We start from the raw sequence: 27,786 nt of genomic DNA on the forward strand, positions 1-27,786 counted from the left end.
CTTCACCCAGTCTGAGGTACACATCCGGCTGACCCGGCAGTAACAATCACAGAGGTGCTCCCCTTATGCCCTAGCCGAATTAACGGGAATGTAGGGCATAAACACAAGAGCCAGGCAACCTAGCTTGGCCAAAACTTAAGTCATATCGATGCATATAGTGGTGAAAAAGGCACATGCATAGAGGTGACGCATATGTGGTGGGTATAAAGCCCAGAAGACAAATAAGCTTATGTGTAAGAAGCCCCCAGGTATGATGAGCGCGCATAGCGCGGCCAGAGTGTGCGGTCAAAGCATACTTAGAGCCTTTAAGGCTATAAATGTGAAAGGGAGAGAGAGAGTATATAATTTAAAAATTATGACAGAGGTAAGGAGACAAACACAGAGTTCGGCACTAGGCGTAGAAACTTCGGAGTCTGGCCGCGTTCCATGGGTTCGGCTCGAGTCGATTGTCTGATGCATCACGTAGACGGTATGCACCTCCAGTGAGAACTTTGTCAATGATGAAGGGGCCCTCCCATTTGGGCTTAAGCTTGTCCTTTTTCATCTCTGGTAAGCGTAGAACGAGTTCGCCAATGTTATAAGTTTTGGCCCGCACTTATCTGCTTTGCTACCATCGAGCCTGCTATTAATAGAATGCGGAACGGGCCTTCATGATGTCACGTTCCTCCTCCAGGGTGTCTAAGTTGTCCTGCCGATCTAGCTTGGATTCTCTCTCTTCGTACATGCGCACTCTAGGTGAATCGTGGATGCTATCACAGGGTAGCACTGCATGGTGTGTATCCGGTTATGCAATTCGGCGTGGTTCGCAACCCCCATAATACGGAGTCAAGCTCCTCGACCAAGTGCGTATCTGATTCCTTCAAATATCGCACTAGTCTGGGTTTGATGCCGCTCATAATAAGACCGTTCGCTTGTTCGACTTGACCGTTTGTTTGGGGGTGATAGACGGAGGCGTAATCAAGTTTTATGCCCATTTTGCTGCACCAGGTTTTCACCTCAGCGGCTGTGAAGTTTGAGCCATTATCGATGATGATGCTGTGGGGGACACCATAGCGGTGTACAACCCCGGATATAAAGTCTATCACTGGTCCGTTTTCGGCCATTTTAACTGGTTTGGATTCTATCTATTTGGTGAATTTATCAACCATGACCAACAAGTATTTCTTCTTATGGCTTCCTCCTTAAGGGGTCCAACCATATCGAGCCCCCAGACCGCAAAGGGCCAGGTTATGGGGATTGTTTGGTGGGCGGTGGGCGGCATATGGCTTTGATTTGCAAAAAGCTGGCAACCGACGCAGTGTTGGACAAGGTCTTGTGCGTCTGCCGGGGTTGTCGGCCAGTAGAAACCAGTACGGAAGGCCTTGCTTACGAGCGCCCGAGCTGCGGCATGGTGGCCGCCGAGTCCGGCATGAATTTCAGCCAAGACCTGCCGCCCATCCTCTTCGGAGATGCATCTCTGGAGTACTCCGGTTCTGCTTTTCTTATTAAGCTCTCCCTCGTGGACCTTGTAGGCTTTAGAGCGTCGCACAATGCAGCGTGCCTCATTTTGGTCGTCCGGGAGTTCCTGCCTATTTAAGTAAGCTAGGAAGGGTTCCGTCCACGGGGTGATGACCGCCATGATCATGTGGGCTGAAGGTGTGATTTCGGTGGCGGAGCTTCCGATTACATCAGACTCTTCAGGATCTGGGGTTGTATGCGGATCTGGATTAGTATTGCCGGACTCCCCTTCCCATACCACGGATGGCCTGAACAATCTTTCCACAAATTATTTGGTGGGACAAGGTAACGTTTAGCGCCTATGTGAGCCAGGATATCCCCTGCTTGATTGTTTTCTCGAACCACATGGTGGAATTCGAGCCCCTCGAATCAAGCTGACATTTTGAGAACGGCATTACGGTAAGCCGCCATTTTCGGGTATTTGGCATCAAAGTCTCCATTTATTTGAGATATTGCGAGATTTGAATCCCCGCGTACTTCAAGATGTTGAATTCCCATGGAGACTGCCATCCGAAGACCGTGCTACAGAGCCTCGTACTCTGCTGCATTGTTGGAGTCCGTGTAAAGTATTTGGAGTACCTACTGGACTGTATCTCCGGTGGGGGACGTCAGGACGACGCCAGCCCCTAGACCAGCTAGCATCTTAGAGCCGTCAAAGTGCATGATCCAATTGGAGTACGCGACGTACTCTTTAGGGAGTTCGGGTTCTGTTCATTCGGCGACAAAGTCAGCCAGTACTTGCGACTTAATGGCCCGCCAAGGCTTGTATGTTATGTCGAACAGGAGGATCTTGATAGCCCATTTTGCAATCCGGCCTGTGGCATCGCGGTTATTTATTATGTCATTGAGTGGTATTTTAGAGGCCACCGTGATTGAACACTCTTGAAAGTGGTGTCGTAGTTTTCTGGATGCCATGAAGACCGCGTATGCTATCTTTTGATAATGTGTGTACCATGACTTGCATGGAGTGAGGATAGTGGATACATAGTATACCGGCTTTTGTAATGGGACTTTATGTCCATCTGTCTCTCGTTCGACGACTAGCACCGCGCTTACAACCTAGTGTGTTGTAGCTATGTATAGCAACATGGGTTCGCCGACATTTGGTGCTGCCAGAATTGGATTGGTGGCCAAGAGGGCTTTTATTTCCTCCAACCACGCCGTAGCTACGTCCGTCCACTGAAGTGTTCGGTGCGTCGAAGAAGGCGATAAAGAGGTAACGCCTTTTCTCCTAACCAGGAGATAAAGAAGCTTAGGGTGGCCATGCATCCAGTTTGTTTCTGGATTTGCTTGAGGTCTGTTGGGGTAGCCAACTGTGACAAAGCTCAGATTTTAGCCGGATTTGCTTCGATTCCTCAACTGGAGACAATAAAGCCCAAGCATTTTCCGGCTGGTACACCGAAAACACATTTTTCTGGGTTGAGCTTGATGTCGTATGTTCGAAGATTGTCAAATGTAAGCCTCGAGTCGTCTATTAATGATTCGACGAGTCTGGTTTTAATGACCACATCGTCTATGTAAGCCTCCACTGTTTTGTCGATTTGTGTTTCCAGGCATGTCTGAATCATGCGTTGATAGGTTGCACCAGCATTTTTGAGCCCGTAAGGCATGGTGTTAAAACCGAAGGGACCGTATGGGGTGATAAATGTCGTTGCTGCTTGATCGGACTCCGCCATCTTGATTTGATTGTATCCGAAGTATGCGTCGAGGAAACACAATGAATCGTGTCCTGTGGTAGCATCGATAATTTGATCGATGCGGGGGAGGGGGAAGGGATCCTTAGGGCATGCCTTATTGAGGTCTTTGAAATCGACACATCGGCGCCAGGATTTGTCCTTCTTTGGTACCATCACTAGGTTTGCTAGCCAGTCCGGATGTTTTATCTATCTGATGAATCCGGCTTCAAGTAGCTTGGCTAGCTCATCTCCCATGGCTTGTCGCTTGGGTTCTGAAAAGCGCCGAAGAGTCTGTTTGACCGGCTTGTATGCCTTTAGTATGTTTAGGCTATGTTCGGCCAGCCTGCGTGGGATACCTGGCATGTCTGAAGGATGTCAGGCGAAAATGTTCCAATTCTCGCGCAAGAACTCTCGTAGTGCGGCATCTATTGTGGGGTTCAGCTGTGCCCCAATTGATGTTGTTTTTGTAGGGTCCGTTGGGTGGACCTGGAATTTGACTATTTCGTCTGCTGGTTTGAAAGAGGTGGACTTGGGTCGTTTGTCAAGTATCACGTCGTCCCTGTCTACTGCGGAGCGCATTGCACTTAACTCTTTGGCCGCGAGGGCTTCGGATAATGCCTCCAGGGCTAGTGCGGCAGTTTTATTTTCGGCACGGAGTGCTATGTCCGGATCACTGGCTAGAGTGATGATCCCATTGGGCCCCGGCATCTTGAGGTTCATGTACCCATAATGGTGGTATAGCTTGGAAGCTTGTGAGTGCGTCTCGCCCCAAAAGGGCGTGGTATCCACTGCTAAACGGGGCCACTTGGAATGTGATTTCTTCGGACCTATAATTCTCCGGTGTGCCGAATACCACATCCAATGTGATTTTCCCTGTGCATCGTGCCTCCCGACTAGGGATGATTCCCCTGAAGGTTGTGCTGCTTTGCTCAATGCGGCTCTTATCTATTTCCATCTTGTTAAGGGTTTCCTCATAGATGAGGTTTAATCCGTTGATGTCGTCCATCAACACTTTAGTAAGCCGGAATCCGTCCACTATTGGACTAAGGACCAAAGCGCACTACAAAAAAAAGACACATCCGTGACATTTTGGGCCGAACGAATTGTTTTTGTGTCATACATATGACACTTCTATCATGATAATTGTGACAAAACCCGGTATCATCATAGATGTGGTGGGCTCCTATTTCTATGACAAAAAATCATGACAAAAAATGGGCTTTTCATCCTGGGCGGGCCGGAGACGCAGCTGCATGACATTCTTTGGGCCGTCCGTGACGGAAAAAACCATGGTAGAAGCGAGGGGGAGGAAAATTTCGGGGAGTTGCCGGTTACGGTGGGAGAGTGATGCACGTTTCTCTCGTACGTACGTGCGGGTGTGCGGGGCGTTAGCTCTAACTGAAGCCGAGCGAGGTGTTGGGCTCTAACTGAACCCGAGCGATTGCACTGCAGGCTACGCATTACTAAACCCGGGCGATCGATCGATGGCTGTTAACTGAACCCGATGGAGCGATTCGTTCGCTATTGCTGCTAACTGAAGCCGATCGATTAGATGAACAATGAGTGTTGTAGGGGGGTTTGGATGAACAGTGAGCGGTGGCGTTGCCTCTGGATGAACAGGAACCCGTGGTGTGGAGGGCTGGATGAACAGTAGACAGTGGAGGGGTGGCTGAAGAGGACCCCGTGGTGTGGAGGGCTGGATGAACAGTAGACGGTGGAGGGGTGCCCATGGAGGGGTGGTTGAACAGTAGCAGGTGGAGTAGCACGCGATGGAGGCTGGATCAACAGGAGCCCGTGGAGGCTGGAGAAGGTCGACAGTAGCCCGTGGAGGCTGGAGGAGGTCGACGGTGGAGATGAACAGTATCCCGTGGAGTCCCGTTTTGCGGTACACCACACCCCTCCCCCCCCCACCCCCCGTTTCGACCGTAGCGCTCCAACACAAGTCCGTTTCATCCATTTTGCGGTACGCCACACCCCTCCTGATCAACAGGACCCCCGTTTCGACCGTAGAACTCCAACACAAGTCCGTTTCGTCCGTTTTGCGGTATGCCACACCCCTCCCGATCAATAGGACCCCCGTTTCGACCGTAGGAGGTCCGTTTCCTCCGTTTTGCGGTACGCCAGGCCCCTCCCGATCAGCAGGACCCCGTTTCGAACGTGGCCGGTCGAACACAAGGCCGTTTCCTCCGTTGTGCGGTACGCCAGGCCTCATTTCCATCGCCTATTCTATCCAAGCCCTCCCGATGAACACGACCACGCATTCCGTTCCGACCCAGCTGGTTGGCTCCCCATGAACACGACGACGACGCTGTTTCTCCGTTCCGACCTAGCCATGTACATATGCGCGATAGGCGTTAGAGACCCTGCCCATATGTACGTGCGTGGCCGTATTTTATTTCTTGCACCATAGCCGCTGTACGTACGTGTAAATGCTACATGCGCGCATCTACTATGACACGTGCGCGCCTCTACATCTACGACATGTGCGCGCCTCTACATCGACCAGTATGTACGTACACGTTCGCGACCAGTATGACAACGCTACGTACGCTTCGACCAGGTGGGTCCCGACTGTCAGGCACTTCCTTGCGTGCAAAGATGTAGCTGGTGGGTCCCAGCAGTCAGGGGGGCGAATCATTTTTTTTACCCGGATGCAATTCCTTGCGTGCGAAGATGTAGCTGGTGGGTCCCAGCAGTCAGGGGGGCGAATCATTTTTTTTGCCCGGACGCACTTCCTTGCATGCGAAGGTGTAGCTGGTGGGTCCCAGCAGTCAGGGGGGAAATGTTTTTTTTGCGAAATATGGTGGCCCGTCCGGTGGGTCCCCACTGTTAGGTGGAGGAATAATTATTTTGTGCGTAATAAGGAGGCACTTCCTTGCTACGGCCATGGACCCAGCTGTCAGCCTCTCCACGTACAGTCCATGTCTGATGGAAGCCATTCCTTGACCACGTTGACCACGCCGTGCCGAGAGCACCAGGGCGGTGGACGATGGCGAGACCTAGGAAGGGGACGACACGGAGCCGGGGAAGACGTGGCAGTGGATGCCCACGCGTAGAGGAGTACGAGGGTTCACTGGTTTGCTGTGGTGTGAGGTTGTCGTCGCTGCAGAATAACAGGGGGTGTGGGTGAGTAGAGGGATGGCCTGGTCAGCGATGGGAGTAGTAGGGGGCGGTGAGGCCTCCACCGCATCGCATCCGGCCACGGGAGGCAGGAGCACGAGGCACGACCGGCGCTGGTTTGGGCGGTTGGAGCAAGAAGACCAGAGGTTGAAGAAGCACTACGGCCGTTGGATGGACATCGTACGGTCACTGGAGCTAGAATCGTGCATATTGACTAAGTTGACAAAGCCCTCCGTCCCTGTCAACTTAGTAGGCCCACAAGTCAGCGTGCCACTATACTGGGTCCCAGCTAACAGGGGGAGTATTCATTTTTTTGTGCGTAATAAGGAGGCACTTCCTTGCGTGCGAAGATATAGCTGGTGGGTCCGAGCTGTCAGCGGCGGTAACATTTTTTTTGCGAAATACTGAGGCCCTTTCGATGGGACCCTGATGTCAGGTGGACGAATCATTATTTTTCTCGTAATAAGGAGGCATTTCCTTGCGTGCGGTCGTGGACCCAGTTGTCGGCCTCTCCACGTATAGTCCACTTCAGATGCATGTCGATCGTTGAACACATTGACCAGGCCGCACCGAGAGCACCAGGGCGGTGGACGACGGCGAGGCCTAGGAAGGGAACGACACGGAGGCAGGGAAGACTCAGCAGTTGTTTCCCACGCGGAGGGGAGTACAACAGAACGAGGGTTTACAGGTTCGTCTGCCGTCGCCGGAGAATACCAGCAGGTGTGGGTGAGTAGAGGGATTGCTAGGCCAGCGATGTGAGTACGGTGGGGCGGTGAGGCCTGCGCGGCAGCACAGCCTGCCGCGGGGAGGAGGGAGTAGGCAGTCCCGCCGGCGCATGTCTGAGCGGCTGGAGCAGGAAGAGCAGAGATTGAAGAAGCAGGACGGCCGTTGGATGGACATCCAACCGTCACCTTTTTTTAGGAAAGCCTCAAATCTGTGGAAAATAGCATATAGCCCATCTGCAATTATTTCTAATAATTTACAGCCCATTTCCTCATTCTTTTTGTTAGCATTACAACCCATATTGTGGCCACGGTTAAAAAATTATACGAAATTTTGCATATTTCGGTGCGGTCCGAACTGTTTTTAATCCCGAAATTTCGACTCACATTCAAACTGATTTTAAAAATAAATGTATATCAATATAAAATCCCACAAATTCTCCACGCATAAAAATTAACGTAATTTAAAATCTTGAAATGAAAAAAAAATATTTGAAATTAATTGCCAGTTTGATGTGTTTTAAAAATGTACAGCCCATTTCTCATTACTGATGGGCCATTTTCTCGGCCAGCCGAATGAAAAGCTCTCCTCGTCTTGAAAGATTTGTAGCCCAACAGGCCTGACAAAGCGACTTGATTGGCAAATCACAAAAAAAACTGGGCTATGGCCGTGGACCCAGTTGTCAGCCTCTCCACGTACAATACTCTTCCGATGGAAGTCGTTCCTTGACCACGTTGACCACGCCGCGCGGAGAGCACCACGGCGGTGGACGACGATGAGGCCTAGGAAGGGGACGACGCGGAGCCGGGGAAGATGCGGCAGTGGAAGCCCGCGCGGAGAGGAGTACGAGGGTTCACTGGTTCGTCTGTGGTGTGAGGCTGTCGTCGCCGCAGGGCCTGGCCAGCGGTGGGAATAGTAGGGGGCGGAGAGGCCTCCGTGGTAGCACAGCCGGCCACGGGAGGCAGGAGCATGCGGCACGACCGGCGCTGCTTTGGGCGGCTGGAGCAAAAAGAACAGAGGTTGAAGAAGCCTTACAGCCGTTGGATGGACATCATACGGTCACTGGAGTATTGACTAAGTTGACAAAGCCCTCCGTCCCCGTCAACTTAGTAGGCCCACAAGTCAGCCCAACAATATGGTGGGCCCCAGCTAGCAGGGGGGTATTTGTTTTTTTGGGCGTAATAAGGAGGCACTTCCTTGCGTGCGAAGATATAGCTGGTGGGTCCGACCTGTCAGCGGTGGGAACATTTTTTTCGCGAAATACAGAGGCCCTTCCTGTGGGTCCTAGCTGTCAGGTGGAGGAATCATTATTTTCCGCATAATAAGGAGGCATTTCCTTGCGTGTGGCCGTGGACCCAACTGTCAGCCTCTCCACGTACAGTCCACTTCCGATGGATGTCGTTCATTGACCACGTTGACCAGGTCGCACCGAGAGCACCAGGGCGATGGACGACGGCGAGGCCTAGGAAGGGAACGACACGGAGCCAGGGAATACTCGGCAGTTGTTTCCCACACGGAGGAGTACGAGGGTTTACTGGTTCGTCTGCCATCGCCGAAGAATAATAGCATGTGTGGGTGAGTACAGGGATGGCTAGGCCAGCGATGGGAGTACGGTGGGGCCGTGAGGCCTGCGTGGCAGCATAGCCGGCCGCGGGAGGAGGGAGCAGGCAGTTCCGCCGGCGCTTGTTTGAGCGGCTGGAGCATGAAGAGCAGAGATTGAAGAAGCACGACAGCCGTTGGATGGATATCCAACAGTCACTGCTCTCGTGTGTTGACTAAGTTGACAGGGCGTTGCGTGTGCATCAACCTTTTTTTTATGAAAGCATACGTGTCAACCTGTAGTAGGCGCACAAGTCAGCCTCAAATCTGTGGAAAACAGCATACAACCCATCTGCCATTATTTCTAATAATGTACAGCCCATTTGCTAGTTCTTAAGATTTTTTTTGGAGCCCATCTTCTTTTTGTTAGCATTACACCCCATATTGTGGCCACGGTTAAAAAGTATACGAAATTTTGCATATTTCGGTGCGGTCAACTATTTTTAATCCAGAAATATCGATTCACATTCAAACTATTTTGAAAAATAATTTATATAAATATAAAATCAAAATAATTGTCCACGCATAAAAATCAATGGAATTTAAGATCTTGTAATGAAAAAAATGAAACTAATTCCTGGTTTGATGTATTTTAAAAATGTACAGGTCATTTCTAGGCAAACCGAATGAAACTCTCCTTGTCTTGAAACATTTGCAGCCCAGCAGGGCCGATAAAGCAAGTAGGCCTTGTTTGGGTATTTCTTTAAAAAAATAGAACTGGGCTAGACATTTTTAGCAAGAAAAAAACACAACTGGGCTCATGATGTGGTAAACATAAATGAAACCCTGGCTAGACGGGCCACAGCCCCCTCACAGCCCCGTTGTTACCCTGATCCGTCGCTAAAACTAGTATAAATAACAACTGCTTGTTCCTCATTGTCTCAAAAAAACTGCTTGTTCCTCAAAAAAAAAAACTGCGCGACTTGCTGGGTCCCTGGTGTCAGCCACTCGTAGTGTAATTCTCTCGTTTATTGACTACGATGACGATGGCGTGATCCCCAGATGTCCAACCATTAGGAGGAACCATATTTTTGGGCTTGTACTATAGAGGCACTTGCTTGCATACTGCCATGACGTTGGTGGGTCCCTACTGTCATCCTCTCCACGTATAGTCATCTCCTTGTTCCTCTCGGTTGTTGACGACGTTGACAATGCAAGAGGGCGGTGCACCGCACACGGCGAGCGAACCATGGCCGCAAGGCGGAGGACGACAGCGAGGCCTCGGACAGAACAAACAGGAGCCGCTGAAGATGCGCCGGTCCAATCGCAGGCGGAGGGGAGTACAAGGGTTGACTGGTGGGGGTGGTGGGGGCTAGTCACTTGGCTTCTGTAATGCACAATGAGCTCCAGAAGTCGGCGTGAGTGATGTTATTTCCCTTGGTTGTGATTTGTTACAATATTTCACTCTAAATTAAACGAATGGCAAGCCATTTGCTTTGTTTGAAAGAAAATATGACAGTCACAGCCGAGTTGAAAAGGGCAGGAAGATCTAACTCCAGCTTACAAACTATACAAAAGCACGAGGGTTGATTGTTCATCAGGTTTACAAAAAAACCCAGATTGAAAAGGGCAACAACATCTAACTCCAGCACTATTTTCGGCAGTCACAGTCAAATGGATCGGTCAGGTCCATAGAATGAACATCCTGGATCATAAAATTTACTGGATTATAACCACAATATGTTGTAAATAGAAGCCCGACACGTTCAGAAGCTCTTTTGCCCACCTGAAACTCCTTTTTTTTGCTATTCGACATAGCCATCTGTCAAAACCATGCTGCTGATAAACATAAGCCTGATGGACAATAGTAACCTCGCATTCAGCAGGAAGAATGTGACAAATCTTGTGTTTGCACGGTTGGCTACATATCGTTCTAGCGTTATTGTCTTCAATCGAATCTCATGAGAAGTGAGAAAATCCCGATGCTTACGAATCCACCGATTGGTTATAACTGTCTTACCCCGTCTTGTTGCCTAGATAGACACTAAAATTGAAAACAGTTAAGGTCTAAAAGAAGAGTGTGGAAAGAGCAACAGCTGAATGATTAATTCTAGTACACTATATGCGGGCTTCCAACGTGCGTGAAATTATCACCTTTATATACAACTTCTCCAGACATGGAAAGCATTGCAGCAAGCCAATAATCTTGTTCAGATCAAAACTATTCATTTGGATATACAAGATCTTGACAGAATCCAGCACCATTGATAGGCCATCCATGGAGAAACTCTTCATTGAGCATAGAACATAATATTAGTACAAAATGTGTACTCCAAGATGATATATAAATTATGCGCAGAAATTTAAAATGCAGCATATGGTTACAAGTGTAGATGATAATATAAAGTACCTGAAGAACTGTGGAGCCAAACACCATATTGAAATGAGCACAGAGATCATGTATTACACCCAAGGTCTCCAGTTTAGGTGCAGAGAGGACGGTTATTTGCAACAGTGGATAACTAGAATCAAGGATCAACCTTTGAAGTGAAGGGGCATCTTGGATGATGAGCTGCCTTCCATCAAAAGAAATTCCAATTCTTACAAGGTTAGGCGACTTTATTTGGAGACAACCGATTCTAACTGTGAAAACAAGCACCAAGCACTCCAGCGCGAGGCAACTGGAGTGGATGATGCTGTGCCATGAGGCGTCCGATATACGAACCCGCACAAGTGAAAGTTTCTTGAGAAATGGGAGTCGAAGGTTTAGTACTAGATTGTCTAGAAGGTAGCATAGCGCAAAGGTGGCGGTGTGGAGAGAGGAGGAAAACTGCAAGATGGACATCGGTGCTGAGGGCACAAGTTCATGGCGTTCTGTATGTGGAATGTGATTTCCAGGAGAATAGTAAAACTCAAGCAGCTGTAGTTCTATGAATTCAGGGGATTTCAGCCAGGCGTCCACCGTGCAGGGCATGATATGCTTTCTCAGGTAGCATGACGGGATGCAAAGGCTTTGAACGGAGCCCTGGTGGGAGGAGATGATGGCTCTGGGGATTTCAAAATCATTGAAGAGAGATAGCTGACGACAATCAAGATTAAGGGCACGACGCGACATAGAGGGTGCCAACGAATTGAGAGGACTTGGGTGCGGCAGCAATCCTTGTGGGGAGAAGCGAGATGATCTCCCCAAGGACGGCGTCTGGGAGATCGCTGACGCGATCCACCCGAGATTCTACGGGTTCCTGGGATCCGGTGGGGCGGGGTCGCCGCTTCTCCCCGCGCTGCCGGGCTGCGGATCTACAACAAGCATCACCGCTGGGCGGGAGCCTCATCTTCTTGGCGATGGGGTCAGCCGACTCCATTTTCCTTGAGGGCGTCGCGTCGCGCTCGAGGGGGGCGGTGTGCTGGGTGTGGGTAGCGCCTTTTGAATTGATTTTACTATTTACTAGTGTGGATTGGCTGTTTTGTCTTGGGCCAAGAGAAACAATTATTACTAGTACAGTGGAGACACTCTACACCTACCCAGAAAAACAATTACTACTAGTACATTGGAGACACTCTACCGCTTCTGGCTCCTCCTAGGTCATTGAAACGTCTCCCTCTACTGAATGTCGTTATACTTTTGTTCACCGACATGCGGTCCATGCAGCGCGCGGGCCCAAATGCCATCCACCAAATTAGCAGGCAGTATGCAGGCGGAGAATCACCCCGGTCGTAGCGCGGCAGTAACGAGCCGTCATATCACAAAAACCCCACCTCCCCATAGTCTAAATTGGATGGACGAAGCAACCATCATTTCACTACTCGCTGAATCCCCTTCTACCTCACCGTCTTCAAGAAAGGCAGCACTCGCATCTGCCACTGTTCTTCTCTCCCAACGAAGGGAAGGTAAGTGGGTGTCGGTGTACTAGACTAGGGGTACCCTAGTATCCCGAACTTGTGCACGGGCAGTTGCAGCACCCCGCGGCAAGGCTTGCCGGGTGACAGCCAAGGTCCTCCGTGGTTCCTTTGGAGCCATTCAAGAACAAAGAATTCAAGCCAAGGAGACAAGGCCCCAGCAAGATGAGCTTGCCGGGAAGGCCAACCAAGGCATCTCGAGGAACTTGCCGCGACGCGCCACGCGTCCCGGCGAGGCCCGGTGAGCGACAAGCTTCCGGACGAGACAAGGCAAGGACCGCTGCAAGGCGCTTGCCGCGACAAGCTACCATCCTGTACCCGTGCTCCAACGCATCCACCAACGTATCGCCCTGGGGCCTTTCCAGGCACGCGTGGCAAGAGGCTGTGCAGCCAGCGGTGCGCGGTGGCATGCGACGCTGACAAGATTGCCATCGTGGCAAGCGGTGGCGTCCCTGACGGTCCCTTTTTGCACTATTTGGGCGACGTAGACGGGCATTTAATGCCTTTGTCCCCTGCCGTCAGGGTTAGGTATGATACACTGTACAAGTAGTTGTACCAATCGCAATTCCTTTTCCATTTTTACCCTTGTCTACGTTGCCACCTGTCGGAGACCCCTTTAGCATATAAAAGGAGGCCCATGCGCAACATAGGGGGGGTTCGAAGGCAGAAAACACTCACGCTTGGTCTCGTTAGCAGCTAGTGTGTACTATAGCACTCAGCGCTCCAAAGCAAGAACTCAATACACTCAGACATGCAGCAGTAGGAGTGTTATCTCTCCGGAGAGCTCCGAAGCTGGGTAAACTGCTCGTGTGCTTCGCCTCGATCCGCTCTTCGTGCGATCTCCGCCCCCCGCCGAACCGAAAGGGGCTCGGTCCGCCGGTCCCATAGGTGTCCGTGGATCAGTTTCCCCAACATCTTTGGCGCGCCAGGTAGGGGGCATCGAGGTTTTGTGAACCTGATCCGACATTCACACGAGCTAGATCTTCATCTTCTTCATCGACATGCCACCGAAGAAGAAGGCTTTGGCGGCAGCTGTTCCACCCACGTCGACCCCACCACCACCAGAGCAAACGGGTGGTGGGGTAGACGCCTGCGGAAGAACAGCCATCGACGAGGGAGCCCACGGTGCTGCCAGGTCCAAGGACAAGGCTGCGCAGACCTCGGCGTCCGTACATGCACCATGCCCATCTCAGGAGGCGCAGGACCGACAGCGTCATGGTATTCGCAGTGCCATACGTTTGTTGGACCAAGATCTATCTGGTGGATCTCGGGGTGCTCAAGACTAGCATGCATGCCAACATGCTGGCACAACCAAGACACGGTCGCCTGGACGGGATGTTGCTCCTTCTAAGATAGTTAGAAGTCCGAGCATATCCCGCTCCTCGCGCCGTTCGCCACTGCCGCCCACCACTCCAGCAGAAGCTTTGGCGCGAGCTCAACTGCTCCTGGATTACCCTCCAACGGCAGACAAGATCGATGAATGGAGGGCCACCATTCAGAGTCTCATCGGCTTCGCCAACGGTGACACTCCGTGGCAGCCGAGTACATCGCTGCCGCGGCAGGACTGCCAGGCACGAGCCGATGGCGACGAAACCGGTGGGGGTGCAACCACCATGCAGTCTCCACCCCGAAGGCAAAGATCGCCGACTCGCCGGATCCACCTCGACAGCGACTCCACCGCATCATCAGATCCACGAGCTCGTCGCGATCAGCGCCAAGTTCTTCACGAACAACAGCAAGAAGACGCTCGAACTCGCATCGAGCGCCGAAGAGAAGCGCGGCGTCAATCGGACCAGCGCGCTGGGCCCTCTGTCGACATGCATGCACCAGGGGAACCAGGCGACTTGTCGTACGCGGTAGGTTGCCCTGCGTTCACTCGTGAGCTACGGCAAGTCCAGTGGCCCAGCACGAAGAATTTCAAGCCAGACGTGCCAGAGAAGTACGATGGCAAGTCGCATCCGTCGGAGTTCCTCAGCATCTACACCATCGCGGTGCAAGCTGCCGGGGGGCGGGACGACCAGATCCTGGCCAACTACTTCCTGCTGGTACTCAAGCCCAATGTCAGATCCTGGCTCATGCACTTGCCGGACAACTCCATATCCTCCTGAGCAGACCTATGCCATCAGTTTGTCGGCGCCTTTACAGACGGCCACAAGCCTCATGGCCAAGAGAGTGACCTTCATCTGCTCGCCCAGAAGGAAGGAGAGCCCCTGCGCAAGTACATTCAGAGATTCAGCCGCGTACAGCACAACATCCCAGATGTCCACCCTGCCGCGGTAATCAGCGCGTTCCATCAGAACGTGCGAAACCGCAGGATGCGGGAGGAGATGGCGATGTGCAAGATCAGAGACGTCAGTGAGCTATATGCCCTGGCCGACAAGTGTGCACGTGCTGAGGAAGCGAGGAAACTCCCCGGAGAGAATACAGAAGCAGGAGGATCTGATAGTGAGGAGGCTGCCCCGGCAAAGAAAAACCGGCGGCGGAACAACAGGAAGAAGAAAGGCAAAGATGTGCTAGTCGTTGAGCAGTCCGGAAACGGAGGTGGCGCCAAGAAAGCCAAAGCTGGTAGCTCCAGCGAGGAGATTGCCGCAGGCACCAACTACCAGGCTATGGCGGTCGCCGACAAGCAGGACGGCACCAACAAGCAGTACTGCAAGATCCACCGCACCAAGGGCCATGACCTCCAGAGCTGCAAGAAGGTCGAGCAGCTTGTCGAGCAGCAAAAGGCTGAATACGAGCGACGCGACAAGGAGAAGGCCCAGGAAGGTGCTGGAGGAGCCGGCAAGAAACGCCCCGACCGAGGAGGACGCCGCGGCAAGGCCAAGCAGCGGCAAGGAGACAGACCTCCCCGCGGCCGCGACAAGGATGAAGATGACGACAATGATGAAGATATGGATGATGACGAGACCGATGAGCAGGAGTTCCAGAAAGCCACAGAGGTCCTGTGCGTTGACGGCGGTGCTTCTCTGCATACTTCACACCGCCAGCTCAAGCAGTGGGTGCGGGAAGTCAATGCGGCAGAACCACCCGTCGAGTCACGCAAGCCTCTGAAATGGTCCAGCACGCCTATCATCTTTGATATTGAGGACCACCCTGATCGCATAACTGCGGTCGGGTGCTTGCCGATGTTGGTTTCACCAACTATCCGCAACCTCAAGGTCACTAAGATGCTAGTTGACGGCGGGGCCGGCTTGAACCTGATCTCCTCCGCGGTACTCTAGAAGCTCCAGATCCCTGATGGCGAGCTCGAAGAGACCGGCACATTCCAAGGAATCAATCCGGGAAGGAGCAAGCCGAAGGGAAAGATCACGTTGCCGGTGACATTTGGCAGCGAGTTGAACTTCAGGACTGAGAGGGTCACTTTTGACGTTGCTGACTTTCCATTGCCTTACAATGGGATACTCGGCCGTCCAGCACTCGCCAAATTCATGGCAGCCTCTCACTATGCATACAACATGCTGAAGATGCCAGGCCCGATAAGTGTCATCTCTGTCCCTGGCGACAAGAAGGATGCTCTTATCTGCGCCGACAAGATCTACCGGGAAGCAGCAGCCGCAACAGATCGCAAGTCACTTGCCGTTGAAGCTCCCGGGGCGAAGAAGAAGACCAAGTCCGGCAAGAGTTCTGATGCCCACTCCGGCAAGCGCACCTCTTCGGAGTGCTGCGCTACCGTCGAGGACGCACCATCGAGCTCCACCGGCAAGTGTAAGAAGACAATGGCAGCTCCACCAGAGACCAAGAAGGTGTCCGCCAAGGAGGATGGCACTGGTGGTACCTTCACCATCAGTGCCACTCTCGACCCTAAATAGGAAAGCGCGCTCGTTGCTTTCCTGCGGGCGAACGTCGACGTATTTGCGTGGCAACCGTCTGACATCCCCGGTGTTCCCAGGAAAGTAATCGAGCACCATCTTGCCGTCTGTCCTCATGCGCGGCCCGTCAAGCAGAAAGTCAGGAAGCAGGCAGTGGAGCGCCAAGAATTCATCGCAGAAGAAATCAAGAAATTGGAAGCAGCAGGCCTTGTCAGAGGAGTGCTCCATCCTACGTGGTTGGCCAACCCTGTAGTCGTGCGCAAGGCAAACGGGAAATGGAGGCTTTGTATCGACTTTACCGATGTCAATAAAGCTTGTCCCAAAGACCCATTTCCCTTGCCGCGCATCGACCAGATTGTTGACTCCACGGCCGGATGTGACTTGCTTTCATTTCTTGATGCATACTCAGGATACCATCAGATCTTCATGGCAGAAGAGGATGAGGAGAAGACCGCATTCATCACCCCATGTGGCACATACTGTTTCGTACGGATGCCTTTCGGTTTAAAGAATGCTGGTTCAACATTTGCAAGGGTAGTCCATGACGCTTTTGAGCCGCAAATACACAGAAATGTGGAAGCCTACATGGATGACATAGTGGTCAAGAGCAAGGACAAGGCGACTCTGATTCAAGATTTAGACGAAACCTTTGCAAATCTGCGCAAGATCAACCTCAAGCTTAACCCCGAGAAGTGTGTGTTTGGAGTCCCCTCCGGCAAGCTTCTCGGGTTCTTCGTGTCTCAGCGGGGAATTGAAGCCAATCCCGACAAAATCAAGGCCATTGAGCAGATTGAAGCACCAAAGCGCGTCAAGGATGTACGAAGACTTGCCGGTTGCGTAGCTGCTCTCAGCAGGTTTATCTCTAGGTCTGCTGAGCGCGCCCTGCCATTTTTCAAAATATTGAAAAAGGCAGGTCCAATGAAATGGACTCCGGAAGCGGAGGCTGCACTGCAGGACTTAAAGAGATACCTGTCCTCCACTCCAACACTTGTCGCACCTAAGCCACAAGAGAAGTTGCTGCTATATATAGCGGCAACCAATCAAGTGGTTAGTGCTGCATTAGTAGCGGAGAGGGAGGCGGATGATGAGCCAGCAACCACGGCAGATGCATCCAGCGACAAGCAGGGGACTTCACCGGCAAGCTCTGGTCCCGACAAAGATGGATCTGCGCAGGCGCGTGAGAAGATGCAGAAAAGAATGGTGCAGCGCCCAGTTTACTTTGTCAGTTCCCTTCTGCAGGGGGCTAGGTCAAGGTACTCTGGTGTGCAGAAATTGCTTTTCGGCCTTCTCATGGCCTCGAGAAAGCTGCGCCATTACTTCCAAGCACATGAGATCACAGTCGTCACTCGTTTTCCGCTGAAGAGGATACTGCAAAATCCAGAAGCAACAGGCAGGATTGTCGAGTGGGCACTGGAACTGTCAAGCTTTGGCCTCAAGTTTGAGAGCACTTCAACTATCCAAAGCAGAGCATTGGCGGAGTTCATAGCAGAATGGACGCCAACACAAGATGAAGAAATTCCAGAAACGAGCATCCCCGTCAAGGAAGCAAGCAAAGAGTGGCTGATGTACTTTGATGGTGCCTTCTCGCTGCAAGGCGCCGGTGCGGGCGTGCTACTTGTTGCACCCACCGGAGAGCACCTCAAGTACGTAGTCCAGATGCACTTTCCCAAGGAGCAAGCAACGAACAATACCGCAGAGTATGAAGGTTTGCTTGCCGGTCTCAGGATCGCAGCAGACCTTGGGATCAAGAAGCTCATTGTCAGGGGTGACTCACAGCTTGTCGTCCGCCAAGTGAACAAGAATTATCAGAGTCCGTTGATGGAAGCTTACGTTGATGAAGTGAGAAAGCTAGAAGAGCACTTTGACGGCCTACAGATGGAACATGTTCCAAGAGCTCAGAACGACATTGCCGATGGCCTGTCGAAGTGCGCGCACTTAAGTTACCTGTGGAACCAGGGATCTTTGTGCTCAAACTGACTCAACCGTCTGTAACGCCATCAACTGGACAGAGCAAGAAGAGGAAGTTGATTTCTGGTGACTATTTTCCGGCAGAGCTCCCCGAAGCCGCCGCCAAGAAGGTCCTCAAGATCAACACCAAGGGTGCTGAGGAGCAGTCTGCTCCGGCAAGCCCTAGGGTTTGTTCCGTTGAAGCAGACGCTCCCGACAAGTTTTGCTCCGGCAAGCTTGCCGGGGAACGTCAAGCTCCGGCTGAGCCGCAGGTTCTCGCCGTAGAAGCGGATGTTCCCGCAGCAGCAGATGTGCCTTTAGTCCTTGTTGTCGAGCCGCAAGCTCCAGCATGGGCACAGCAGATTGTCCGTTTCCTTCAGACAGGAGAACTTCCCGAAGAGCAAGAAGAAGCGGAAAGAGTAGCCCGGCAGTCAAGTATGTACCAGTTTGTCGACAACACACTGTACAGAAGAAGACTCAACGGTGTGAAATTGAAGTGTATTCACCGGGAAGACGGACAAAAGCTGTTGGCAGAGATACATGGAGGCATATGTGGTCACCACATTGGCGCAAGAGCACTTGCCGGCAAAGCGTTCCGGCAAGGTTTCTTTTGGCCGACAGCCCTCCAGGATGCAACTGCACAAGTAACCAAGTGTGAAGCGTGCCAGTTCCATTCCAAGCAGATACACCAGCCAGCTCAAGCTCTCCAGACGATCCCTTTATCCTGGCCATTTTCGGTCTGGGGGCTCGACATCCTCGGCCCCTTTCCCCGAGCTGTCGGGGGCTTTGAGTACTTGTACGTTGCAATCGACAAGTTCACAAAGTGGCCGGAAGTGGAAGCAGTGAGGAAGGTGACAGCACAGTCAGCAGTCAAGTTCTTCAGGTCGATTGTTTGCCGCTTCGGGATCCCTAACAGGATCATCACCGACAACGGCACGCAATTCACGAGCCGCACCTTCATGCAGTACGTCCAAGATCTTGGCGCCAAGGTCTGCTTCGCTTCTGTTGCTCATCCGAGAAGTAACGGTCAAGCGGAGAGGGCGAATGCTGAAGTGCTGCGCGGGCTCAAGACCAGGACTTTCGACAGGCTACGCAAGTGCGGAAAGAACTGGATTGAGGAGCTGCCGGTGGTTCTTTGGTCGATCAGGACGACGCCAAATCGAGCCACTGGCCAGACACCTTTCGCTCTAGTCTATGGAGCAGAGGCAGTTCTCCCCACGGAACTCGTATACGGGTCACCTCGAGTGCTCGCTTATGATGAGCTTGAGCAAGAGCAGCTGCGACAAGATGACGCGCTGCTCCTTGAGGAGGACCGTCTTCAGGCCGCTGTACGAGCTGCTCGATACCAGCAAGCTTTGCGCCGCTACCATAGCCGCAAAGTTAATGCCAGAAGTCTCGAGGAAGGCGACCTTGTTCTTCGGCGCGTTCAGTCCGCCAAGAATTCCAACAAGTTGACGCCAAAGTGGGAAGGCCCTTACCGGGTGAAACGAGTCACTAGGCCTGGCGCTGTCCGCCTTGAGACCGAAGATGGCATTCCGGTGAGCAACTCCTGGAACATTGAGCATCTTCGTAAGTTTTACCCGTAGGGCGCGGTTGCCGGAACCTGTTCCGGCAACCACCTTTTGTACAAGTCTTGCCGATGTTGCATGTAATCCTTTGTACGAAGCCGGGCGCAGACCCCGTGCATAAGTAAAGCTCATGTGCTCCGCACATCTTGTCAATTTCATGCTTTCTACTTTTTTGCATGCGTTATCTGACACTTTGTGCAGCGCCTACCCCCGGTAAGCAATAACGAGCCGTAAGGCTCCATATCTTTATTTTCTCTTCTTTCTCTTTCTCAAAGAAAGGAAGGTTCCCTCGCCCACAAGTTTGCCGGGGGGAAAGGAGAAGATAATGGTGTGGACCAAGCGTCGTTCGAGGAAGTTTCGCCTTACCGGGAAGCAAACGACAGAAAAGCTAAGTTGCTAAAGTTTGAGCAATCAGTTTTAAAAATTTTAAGTTATCTTCCTCGAACGACCGTGCTTTGTATGGAAAACCTGTGCGCGGAGGAACCAACTCGTAGCTAGTTGCGCCCTTACTTTGTTTTGAGTCCGCTCAACAACTTAAGTGAGCTGCGACTAGTTGCGACAAGGTTTCTTGTCGGTAGCGGCACCGCCAGCAGGCTGCTGACGTCCCGCACTCAGCGCTCGCGGCTAAGGTGCCTGCGCCGACAAGTTCCCTAAAAGCGTAGGGCAAAAACATACAAAGGAAGGAATCAAGTAAAGGAAATAACATAGCAATCGCTACCCAAAATAGAGTCATATTACAAGATAGCTTGTCGCAGCTCTAACAGATTGTTCTCATAACATGACCAGCAGCGACAAGAAAAAGAGAAAACGGGCGACCTAATCTACGCGATCGCCCTCAACCCTCTTGATCCCGCTCACCTTGTCCACAATGGGTGCGACAAGGGTCTTGAGCGCTTCCAGATCAGCATCCGGCGGCAAGGTCCTAAGGACGTTGGTGAGGTTGAGGCCTGGGTTGCGGAAGGCCTCCTTCACCAGCACCTTTTGAAGAGCTCCTGCGCAGATCTTGCACGACTCGTCGGCCAGCTGCTTTGGAATCTTCTCCCGGAGTCGCTGGAGGGCCATCGCCACGCCTTTGAAGAACAAGCTGAGCTTGGCGCTGGGTTGGAGGTGCTCATCGGAGGAATACCCGAGATCCTCCATCCCCAGCTACGCCAGCTCCCTGTCGATGGCTGCGGCAACATCCATGAGACCCTCGGTCCAGTGCTCCACATTCTCCCTAAAAGTGTTCTGGGCGGCAGCAGCACTCGCCAGCAGCGCCTCGTCGGCCTTGATCTTCTCCTTCAAGGCCACCTCCTGCTCCCTGGCGCCGTCTAGCGTCTTGGTCAAAGTAGTCAGCTTCAACTCAAGATCTGCGTTGGAGTCCTTGGTGGCGCTAAGCTCCTTGCTCCTCTCGGCGAGACGACCCTGCAGCTCGCCATGGGTGTAGGCGTCCTTCTCGCGCTCACGCTTGAGCGCAGCAAGCTCCTCGCCGCTCACCTTGAGATCGGCCTCCAGCTACGCCACCTTCGTCTCCAGCTCCTTCTTGGCGGCCTCGGCAGTTGCGGCAGCATCCTCTGCTTCCTTGAGAGCCCTGCTGAATGTTTGCTCGCGCGCGGCAAGCTCCTCCTCGTGGCTGTCAAGGTTAACCTTCCGCTGCGCCAACTCGCCTTCCTGCGCAGACAGCTTCTCGGCAGCAAGCCGCTGTTGCTCTTCAACTTCAGCCTTCTCGAGGAGGAAGGCTTTACGCTCCTCGGCATGTTGCTCCCGCTCCTCTGCCAGGGACCGGAGAGCTTCCTGGTTGAGGCCCCGGAGCTCCTCCGCGCGCTTCTCGGGATACCAGCTTGGCCTGTCGGGCGCGGTAGAGCGACAACAGCTTCCGCAGCAGCTGCTCCTCCTTAGGCTCGCTGCTGCTACTGCTCGCCGCGTCGACCAGTGTCAGCCCAGCGGAGGCGAGCAACTCTTCATCAAAGATTTCTCCTTTGATCGGCGCCCTGGAGCTCGACGCCCAGGGGAGCTTGATGAAGACGCCATCGCCGGCCTTCGAGTAGGCGTCGGTCTGGGGCTCTTCGGAGCCTGACGCTGCAGCAGCGGTGGAGGGATCGGCGGTCGGCGTAGCGCCTGACGCTCCTGCGGCCTCGGGGCCATCAGTGCGATCGCCGGACCCCTCGCCAGCTTCTGCGGCGGCAGCTTTGGCAGCCTCTCCGCCGGCGGGATCATCAGTGTCGGCTTCTTCTTTGGTGACAGCGGCGTCGTCGGTATTGCCGCGCGCGTTCTCCTCGCCGGCGACCTCGGTTTCCATCGGCTCCATGGCAGATGGACCTGACGACTGGAAAAGGAAGAAAAGTCAAGCAAATATTCAAAAAGAATATCAGAAGAAGAAGAACCCAAGGGAAGTTTTCAAGAAAGAGGATTACATGTACTAGGATCTACAGTCGTGGTCTCCGCCACCGTGGGGTCGCTGGTGCCGTCCCTTGCCGGAGAACTGTCCCTTGCCGGAGACTTCTCCCTTACCGGAAAATTCTCCCTTGCCGGGGAATCCTCCCTTGGCGGTGTAGTCGAAGTAGATGGCATGTCGGGAGCAGCTTCCGGGCACTCCTGGTGAGACTGCTCTTCTCCTACGCAAACCAATAGTCAGATGTCAACAAAGAAAGAGCACCCATGCGCGCCTAACAGTAGGAAGTAAACCATATACTTACGCTAGGGGCTGCTTTGGGGAATAGTTGCCGGGTCCGGCAAGGTGGTCTCGGACACACCCCCTGCAGTCGTGGTGGGTTCGTCCTCGATGACAATCACCGGGACCTTGGCTCTCTTCGCCGCTCTCTGGGCCAGAGTCCTGAAAAGGAATGGGTTCGGAGTAAAGCAAATCATATACAAGACAAAACAGCAAGAATTGAAGAACTACAAGTACAGCAAAGAATCTTACTCTTCCTCTTCCTCGTCGGAGCTGAGCGCACAGAGGTCGAAGTCAGGCCCACCTTCGGCGCGACAAGGCGGAGGAGTAGGGTCCCTTAGCCGCTTGGCGGGAGCAGAAGCGGTGGTCCGGGAGGGCCCCGCTCCAGTTGCCGCAGTGGCGTAAGGTGCTCCCGCGGCAACAGTGCTTGCCACAATGGAGCGCGTCACGCGGCGCGGCGGCTGTTGACCCGTCTGCCGCCCCGCTACGTCCCCGGCCTTGCGGAGACGCCTTCTTGGTGGAGCTGGGGGCTCCGCTTGCGGCGAGCTGTCTGAAGGTGAGAAAGAGGAGGAGTCGATCTTCAACGAGTCGCTCGCGCCCTCGGCGGGCTCGCTCGACCCAGCTTCAGGCCCGACAAGCTCTCCCTCGCCGGCAAGCTCCTCTCGCGCGGCAAGGCTTGCCGCCTCTGCTGCCTCTGCCTCCTCCACGGTGAATCCAAACTCGCCCGCGGCAGCGGCTGCTGCCGCCTCTTCCAGCCTAGTGGCGATGCACTGCATCTCCGCATCGGTGGTGTCGCGAGTAAGGCTCTTCTGTTCATCGGAGCGGACCGGCATTTCTACCAAGCCGTCAAAGAACTCCTACACGACGTCGTCTGCAGGCTCTTGCCAAGTTGGGACAATTCCATGCGAATCACACAGCGGCATCATTGCACGGATGGGGTCGAGCGAGGAGTTGTTGCACAGCGGAACGACACCCCTCGGCAACCTGAACACTTCGGGATGTTGAGGATCATGCTTGAACAGTTCCAGGAGCATCGCGTCCAGTTCCAGGACAGTGAAGTTGAAGTTGAGGCCCGGGCGCAGCCTCATGATATCCGCCGCATTCTGGAACTCCCGGGCAGGTCTCCTCCTCTCCTGCAGGGGGGCGATGCGGCAGCGAAGAAAATCTGCGCCAACGGTGCCTACGGTGAGCCCGGCAAGCCTGAGGCGTAGGATCCGGGTGACGGCAATCTTCAGCCTATCGTCTTCCGGGGCCACGTTGCTCCAATCGTTGCCGCGCGCTACTGGGGCTTGGCGCTGGGCGGTAAATGGCTGCGGGTTCTCCTCGACAATCCAGCACCAGTCTGCTCTCCATTCATCCCACTTGCTGCGGAGCTCTCCCTCCAGATAAGCTTCCTTCTTGCCAGTTCTCGAGATCCAGGCGATTCCGCCGGATAAAGGCTCCCCTCTCTCAACTCGGGGCATAAAGAAGTGGTGAAAAAGAGCTACATTTGGATAGACTCCGACAAAGTTTTCGCAGAGATGTGCGAAAACTTCCATGGTCAGAACGGCGTTGGGGGTGAAGTCAAGGAGGCGGAACCCGTAGGTGTTCATAATGTCACAAAAAAACTCAGAGAAAGGCGGGCAGAGCCCGCAGTAGAAGAACAGCGCGAAGAAGGGATATCCATTCGGAGCCAGTTTCGAAGCGGCAGCTGAGAGTACCTTCGTGTGCGGATGCGCTCGCGTCTCTGTCGACCAGAAGAGGTAGTAATACTCCCTCAGCTCCTTCGCGGCGAGCTGAGGGGGGAAGGTTGCCCGCTCCTTTCGCAGCGCAGCGAGCCGCTGCGCCTCGGCCGACTTCACAACCTTCCCGGCTTTCGGAGCCATGGCGGAGGTGGTGAGAGCGATCGATGGTGTTGGTGGTGCGGGTGGTGATGGGGGGCGGAGCGCTGCTCTCTTTCAGCTTTGGGAAGAAGGGGGAGCGGCGGAAGTTTTTTGAGATTGGAATAGCAACCGGCGAGATGGGCGAACAGCCCCTGTTTCCCCTGCTTATAAAGAGGGAGGGGGCAGACGTGTCATCTTTCCGAATAAAGAAACCACCCACGATCTCTCCCACGACACCGCATTCGACGCGTGCCGTTCGAGGAGGGCGCGGTGGATACAGAGTGAGATACGGCGTAACCCAGGCCGCGCGTGCCCATGCCCTGTTTTGGGCCTGGCCCAACAGCACTCGGCACCGTGTGTGGCCCAGGCCCGGGGGCTCCTATCGGTGTACTAGAGTAGGGGTACCCTAGTATCCCGAACTTGTGCACGGGCAGTTGCAGCACCCCGCGGCAAGGCTTGCCGGGTGACCGCCAAGGTCCTCCGTGGTTCCTTTGGAGCCATTCAAGAACAAAGTATTCAAGCCAAGGAGACAAGGCCCCGGCAAGAGGAGCTTGCCCGGAAGGCCAACCAAGGCATCTCAAGGAACTTGCCGCGACGCGCCACGCATCCCGGCGAGGCCCGGTGAGTGACAAGCTTCCGGACGCGACAAGACAACGACCGCGGCAAGGCGCTTGCCGCGGCAAACTACCACTCTGTACCCGCGCTCCAGCACATCCACCAACGTGTCACCCTGGGACCTTTCCAGGCGCGCATGGCAAGAGGCTGTGCAGCCAGCGATGCGCGGTGGCAAGCGACGCTGACAAGATTGCCATCGTGGCAAGCGGTGGTGTCCCTGACGGTCCCTTTTTGCACTATTTGGGCGACGTAGACGGGCATTTAATGCCTTTGTCCCCTGCCGTCAGGGTTAGGTATGATACACTGTACAGGTAGTTGTACCAACCGCAATTCCTTTTCTATTTTTACCCTTGTCTATGTTGCCACCTGTCGGGGACCCCTTTAGCATATAAAAGGAGGCCCATGCGCAACGTAGGGGGGGGGGGTCGAAGGCAGAAAACACTCACGCTCGGTCTCGTTAGCAGCTAGTGTGTACTGTAGCACTCAGCGCTCCCAAGCAAGAACTCAATACACTCAGACATGCAGCAGTAGGAGTGTTATCTATCCGGAGAGCTCCGAAGCTGGGTAAACTGCTCATGTGCTTCGCCTCGATCCACTCTTCGTGCGATCTCCGCCCCCCGCCGAACCGAAAGGGGCTCAGTCCGCCGGTCCCATAGGTGTTCGTGGATCAGTTTCATCTAAGTATGTGGTTTTTCATCTAAGTATGTGGTGATTTTTTTTAGAAAAGGAAGTATGTGGTGATTAATAATGTAAAATTTTATTAGCTTCGATGCCATGCTATACATAGTGGTTTAAATAACTTGTGGTTCTTATACTGAAAAGTAATTCAGAATTTGTTTCTGTTTCAATTAGAGCCCTGATGCAGACAAGGATTGTGTGGTTGTGCATGTCACTCGCTATGAGGCGGACGACCTGAATATACGCACTGGAAAACAGAGTTCTTAGGCTGTTGGATCCAGGAAGCCATTTGCGGTTATACCAACGAAGAGTTGTATTCCAGCCTCACTATTGTCAGGCGTGTTGTCTAGGGTGTACTGAAGCAGAAGAAGTTCAAAGGTACTCCTTCGTTTGTGAGGCATACTGTTCTTGTCAAGCTTACCCAGGAAGATGACGTGGCATGCCTCCACAAACAAGTTTATCAGTGGCGAGGCCACAAGGTTGTCTTCATGAAGGTTCACAGGATTGAGCTGCTGCGGGACGTCCTCGATGATGTTCATGGAAAGGTCCGTCTTGTGTCCAGCCCAAATTAGATTGAGGCATGAAATAGTTGCCCCAGCTAGTGTTTAATAGTAGTTTGGATTGTGCCTAATTATCCGAACCTTGCCTGTTATCGACCCCTCTGGGGCTAGTGCTCTGTTTGAATCCGTCTATGGGAACTACTGCTACTTTTGTGTGCCCGTGAATCATGTGAGAACCATCGTAATTGTTACCGAAACAGATGCATCCTCACTAGTTTTTCATGAATATGGCACGGTAAGACATAAGTTGTCATGGTTTATCATACGAGTAGTGTGTGTTTTGATGAAATAGAGCACTCGTTCGAGAACCGTGCGCCTATGTATTCATAAGTACTTGTAAACACTGTTGGTGCTACCCCACTTGTAAGCAGTTGTGCAAAACACGGCACATTGGCTCAGCTCGCTTCAACACTAGGCTATCGACCAGCTAACAATCAACAATCTGTTGTCTGACATATAAGCAACTACTATGTATCTTGTTACAGTGGTTCATGCAGTTAATTGAGGCCACAATGTAATAAATTCCAAATGTTCACACGCTAGTCCAGCGCTAATGTGGAACACTCACAATTAAACTCGTCTTCAGAAAAATCTTGAAAAGCATAAGTTAAGCAATTTTATACATCTCAATGATTCATAGAACATAAAAAACATATACTAGTTCACAGCAAAAGACAAAGTTGTGAGAAGGTTTACAAATCAGGAAAAACAAGCAAGGTTCTCTGAGCAAAGGGCCTCCCGGCAGGCTTAAATTTCCTGGAGTTCACTCTGGTTTTTTCTTGTTGCCACCATCCAGGGTTAGGTTCTCTCATTCTAGAATAACCAATTATAATTGTGGTCTCAGCTGGAATGCTGAACTATACCATGCAGTGTACTGACCAGCTGAAATGCTTGTGCATTCCACTAAATTTAAGCACCACTATTTGCAGAAATAAGCAGACCACAATGCCTCTTGTCCGTGCACCTGTCCAAAAAACCGCTGTGGGGCCTTGCCAGCTAGTCTTCGGTCCATGGATGAACTGGTAGAAAGTGCATTCCGGACTAGGATGCAGTTGTTTTCGCTCGTCCCTACACTGCAATCAGGAAGTAAAACGTACGAATCAGCTTCTTTTAGATTGCGTTGGTCATTCTACCTTAGTTACTACCAATGTAGGGATACCTTGAAGATGGGAGGATAGACGACGGCAACGAGGGATAGCCATCTCATTTTGCGCAGTTGTACTAAAACTGAGGTGTGTGCTTTTGATTGCGCGGATAGAAACTATACGGAGACAGACATCCCGAAACGATATGGAGACAGACATCCCTATTTGCGCAAATATGAAATACGGTTATTTAAACAGTGACACATATTACTACTTTCCCCCGTTTCCCCTTAGAACCATGTCCTAGATTCATGCTACAGCTTTCCCACTTTCTTCCCTGTTTGAACCAACGCTTTGAGTTCACTGTATGAACTAGCTTTACTTCTAATAATAGTAGAAGTCTAGGTGGCTTTGTAACAGCGGACGGAAGTAGAAAAGGATCCACATGAAGGGGGAAGAGCTGGGGCAGTAGAGCAAGGCAGGTTTGGGAGGGTCGTCGACATGTGGCAAAGACGGCGTCGGGAGGCTGCATCTTGGCCACAATACCGCGGGGAGGAAGA

Source organism: Triticum aestivum, chromosome 3B (genome assembly GCF_018294505.1).
Source record: "Triticum aestivum cultivar Chinese Spring chromosome 3B, IWGSC CS RefSeq v2.1, whole genome shotgun sequence".
In the NCBI taxonomy this organism is placed as follows: domain Eukaryota; kingdom Viridiplantae; phylum Streptophyta; class Magnoliopsida; order Poales; family Poaceae; genus Triticum; species Triticum aestivum.